This window comes from Sapajus apella, unplaced genomic scaffold (assembly GCF_009761245.1).
Source record: "Sapajus apella isolate SASKATOON/1434 unplaced genomic scaffold, GSC_monkey_1.0 scaffold17, whole genome shotgun sequence".
Taxonomy (NCBI): domain Eukaryota; kingdom Metazoa; phylum Chordata; class Mammalia; order Primates; family Cebidae; genus Sapajus; species Sapajus apella.
This window is the reverse complement of record NW_022436957.1, coordinates 31,141,611-31,146,694: the sequence shown is the minus strand read 5'-3', so window position 1 is coordinate 31,146,694 and position 5,084 is coordinate 31,141,611. Positions and strand designations below refer to the sequence as shown.

At 37.0% G+C, this 5,084-nt stretch overlaps 1 pseudogene; it reads right to left on the bottom strand.

Moving 5' to 3' along the window:
* Positions 1-3,887: 3,887 nt before the first annotated feature.
* On the bottom strand, positions 3,888-3,987 carry LOC116556846 (annotated as a pseudogene).
* Between the last annotated feature and the right edge of the window lie 1,097 nt (positions 3,988-5,084).

Genomic DNA, 5,084 nt, shown 5'->3' with positions numbered 1-5,084 from the left:
AGCTCCTTATTGGTTTTCCTCTTTTTCACTATTATACTCCCTTCTCTCTTCTTTATGTTTCCATAGATAACCTGTCAATAAATCTCCTCTTCCCAAATAATTGTCTCATGATCTGCTGTCAGGGACATTCAAATCAAGATATATACTCAGTTTTATCTACATATCTCTACTGTTTACTCTTATATTTATAATTGCCCTGTGAGGAATGTGGGATATCTCTACTGTTTACTCTTATATTTATAATTGCCCTGTAAGGAATGTGGGATATCTCTACTGTTTACTCTTATATTTATAATTGCCCTGTAAGGAATGTGGGATATCTCTACTGTTTACTCTTATATTTATAATTGCCCTGTCAGCAATGTGGGATGACACGGGATTTGGGAGATAAACTATGGAATTCTTGTCAACTCTATTTTACTGACAAGAAAAAAACCTTTAGGTAATCTGAGTGATTCTCCCAAAATCACACAACTAATAAATGGCAAAGTCTTCTTTGATGTGCTAAAGAGGACTTTGGAAGCATAAAATAGAATGAATTGTTTCCCAAATGAGTTCTGTATATTTTAATTTGATCTATAACCTCAATTTAACGTGTCAGATCTTACTAGCTTAAAACATCCTTGCTAAACCCCATTAATTTTGGTTCCATTAACTTATGCTTTGTGATAACTTGAAAGTGTAAGAATAAAACTTATTTTCTCCCTAAAAATATTATCTAAGAGTATACTTTTTTTTTTTTTTTTAATAAAGATGGGGTATCACCATGTTGGTCAGGCTGGTCTTGAACTCCTGACCTCAGGTGATCCACCCACCTTGGCCTCCAAAGTGCTTGGATTACAGGCGTGAGCCACCACGCCCGGCCAAGAGTATACATTTTTAATCAGACCAAATCATTTCCTCAATCTCCTTCTTGCCTTTTCTACAGCCATCATCCTTTAATGTTCTATGATACACAATAAAAGACAACATTAGGCACACTAAATCTTAGGGTGCTTTTTTGATCTCATAATGCCATCCAGCATCATAAAATTAAACTCTGGCCCATCCTAAGTTATATTATGAGAAGAAAATGTTTATACGTTTTTTTCTGATATTTAATTTTTATTTAATATACACTTAGGCAGCACTAACTATATGACAAGCATTATTCTAAATGTTTTACAAATAACATTTAATTTTTTAAAAAATATTTTTTTCATTTATTAAAAAGAATTACAAATTTATTACATGTTAGTATAAACATTTTAATAAAAGATAAATACATTTTCAAACTTCCTCCAAAGATGAAAAGATTGGCATTGGTTTTTTAAAGCAAAAATGGTATTTTATTTTTTATTTCAATAGACTTTTGGGAAACAGGTGGTGTTTGGTTACATGAATAAGTTCTTTGGTAGTGATTTCTTTGATTTTGGTACACCCATGACCTGAGCAGAATGCTTTTGCCTCATAGTTCTTAAAATTCTTTCCTTTATCTTGACTTTAGATAACTTGATGACTATGTGCCTACATGATAATCTTTTTGCAATGAATTTCCCAGGTGTTCTCTGAGCTTCTTATATTTGGATGTCTAGATCTCTAGCAAGACCAGGGAAGTTTTCCTCAATTATTCCCTGAAATATGTTTTCTAACCCTTTAGATTTCTTTCTCTGGGACCCCAATTATTCTTGTGTTTGGACATTTAACATAATCCCAGACTTCTTGGAGGCTTTGTTCTTTTTTTAAATTCCTTTTTCTTTGTCTTGGACAGATTAGGTTAATTCAAAAGCCTTGTCTTAAAGCTCTGAAGTTATTTCTTCTGCTTGTTTGATTAGTTTGCTGAGACTTTCTAGTGCATTTTGCATTTCTCTAAGTGTGTCCTTGAACTCCAGAAGTGGTGATCATTTCTTATTTGTACTCTCTATTTCAATGAATAATTTTTCTTTGATATCCTGTATCATGTTTTTTATTTCAAGTTGGATTTCACCTTTCTCTGGTGCATTCTTGATTAGCTTAATAATTGACCTTCTGAATTGTTTTTCTGGCAATTCAGAGCTTTCGTCCTGGTTCGGATGCATTGCTGATGAGCTGGTATGATCTTTTGGAGATGTTAACCTTGTCTTGTCGTATTACCAGAGTGGTTTTTCTGGTTCTTTTTCATTTGGGTAGACTATGTTAGAAGAATGATTTGGAATTCAAGGGCTGCTGTTCAGATTCTTTTGTCTTACAGGGTTGTCCCTTGATGTTGTGTTCTCCTCCCTTCTCTAGAATGGCACTTCCTGAGAACTGAACTGTAGTGATTGCTTTTGCTCTTCTGGGTCTAGCCACCAAGTGAAGCGACTGAGCTCCATACTGGTACTGAGGAGTGTCTGCAGAGAGTCTTGTGTTGTGATCCATCTTGAGGTCTTGCAGCCGTGGATTCCAGCACCTGCTCCTGTGAAAATAGTAGGGGAGTGAAGTTGACTCTGTGAGGGTCCTTTGTTGTGCTTTTGTGTGTGTGCGTGTGTGTGTGTGTGTGTGTGTGTGTGTGTGTGTGTGTGTTTATGCTGATTTTTTGTTGGTTGGCCTCCAGCTAGAAGGTGGTGCTTTCAAGAGTGCATCAGCTCTGTTTCTATAGGGAGGCTGCAAACTTGTCCTAGGGATACCGGGTTAAGTATTCAGGATTCTCAAGTGGTAAGCAGGACCATAGAATACGTAAGAGATTATGACCTTTGTGTTTGACTACCAGGCCAGGTAGAGAAAGACCATCAGGTTGGGGCAGAGATAGGCTTGTCTGAGCTCAGCTTCTCCTTGGGTGGGGCTTGCTGTGGCTGCTTTGAGGCATGAGAGTGTGGTTCCCAGGCCAATAGAGTCATATTTCCAGGGGGATTATGGCTGCCTCTGCTGAGTCATACAGGTCACCAGGGAGGTGGGGGAAAGCTGGCAGTCACAGGCCTTACCTCACTCTCATGCCACCTGCAGTCCTAGAGGCCAGTCTCACTCCCACTCTTCCCCCCTCAACAGCACCAACTCTATTTCCAGGCAACCATTGACAACCAAGGCTGAGGACTTTCCCCAGACCACGAGCCTCCCCATTGATAAAGCAAGCCCACTAACCATTTTCCAGCATCTCAGGGAGCCTACAGTGGTGATCCAGTTGCTTCAAAGGGTTTGTGTATTTTTTCAGCTTTCCTGGTATGTTCCTGCAGTAGTTCTTTGAGCAAAATTTCACATTGTGAGTCTCCACACACTGCTCTGTTCGTCCAAGTGGGAGTTGCAAGCTAGTCCTGTCTCCTATCTGCCATCTTAATCCTGGCCTCATATAATTTATAATAATCTTTTGAGGTATACACTGCTATTATACTCATTTTAAAGATGAGAAAACTAAGGCACAGAGAGATTAAGAAGTTTGGCCAGTGTCACACAGCTGGTAAATAACTAAGAATCAAATCAAACTCAGGAAACTTAACTCCAAAGTTAGAAGTCAATACTCTTTTCTTCTAAATGTACCCTCAAAACCTAAAAATCCCACCTAATTCAGTCACTGTAACAACACATATACCCTAATAACTAGTCAAAAATAAGAAAGACTGAAGAGGAGCATTATAAAGTATGTTTCCCAAGAGGATTCTTTATTCCTAATTCTATGCAAATAATTAAGTTGTTAAGTTTCAGAGACCTCTTAATGCCTTCCTTGACATTTTATGACTCCTTAAGTCCATGTCACAGCTTTTTAAAAATATGAATAATAGTTTTTCCCCAGTATTTATATGTTTTATTTAAATAAATCTTGCTTTGTATATTTAACATATACAACAGGATGTTTTGTGATACACAGATAGAGAAAAATTGGTACTATTATAAAACAAGGTAACATATTCATATTACCACATAGTTATCAACTTTTTTCCACCATGGCAAGAGCAGCTGAAAATATGAAACACTTCATGAATTTGCCTGTCATCCTTGTTCAGGGGCCATGCTAATCTCTTTTTTTAAAACACTTTTGTGGGTATACAGTAGATGTATATGTTTATGAGGACATGAGATATTTTAAGACTGGCATGTAATGTGAAATAAGCACATCAAAGATGATGGGGATATCCACCCCATCAACCATTTAACTCCTTTGACTTGCATACAATCAAATACACTCTTTAAGTTATTTTAAAGAGTAAAATTAAGTTATTAACGGCTGTAGTCACCCTGTTATGCTATCAAACGTCAGCCTTATTCATTCTTTCTAACTACTTTTTGTACCCATTAACCATTCCTACCCCTCACCACTCTTTGCAGCCTCTGGTAACTATTCTTCTACTTTCCGTGTCCATAAGTTCAACTGTTTTGATTTTTAGATCCCACAGTAAGTAAGAACACGTAGTGTTTGTCTTTCTGTGCCTGGATTATCTCACTTAGCATAATGATCTCTAGTTCCATCCATGTGGTTGCAGATGACTGTATCTCATTGTTTTTATGGCTGAATAGTGCTCCATTGTGTATATGTACCATTTATCTTTTGATGGGCACTTAGGTTGCTTCAAAATCTCAGCTATTGTAAACAGTGCTTCAACAAACATAGGACAGCAGATATCTCTTCAATATACTGGTTTCCTTTCTTTGGGGTATTTTGGTACCTTGGTTACAATGTACACTATTTGGTTGATGATTATACTAAAAGCCCAGAATTCATCATGAAACAGTATATTCATGTACATACGAACAGCCAAAAAACACATTAAAGAAAGGTTCCACATCACTAATCATCAGAGAAGTATATATCAAACCCACAATGAAATACCATCTCATACCACTCAGAATACCTATTGTTAAAAAGTCAGAAAATATCAGGTGCTGGCAAGGCTGTGGAGAAAAGGAATGCTTATACCCCATTTATGGAACTGTAAATCATTTCAGGAACTGCGTAAAGCAGTTTAGAGAGTTCTCAAAGACCTTAAAACGAAACTATTATTTGACCCAGCAATCCCATCACTGGGTATATATTTGAAAGAAAATAAATTATACTACCAAAAAGACGGTTGCACTTATATGCTCATTACATCACTATTCACAATAGCAGACATGGAATCAACCTAGGTGCCCAGCACTGGTGGATTGGATAAAGAATA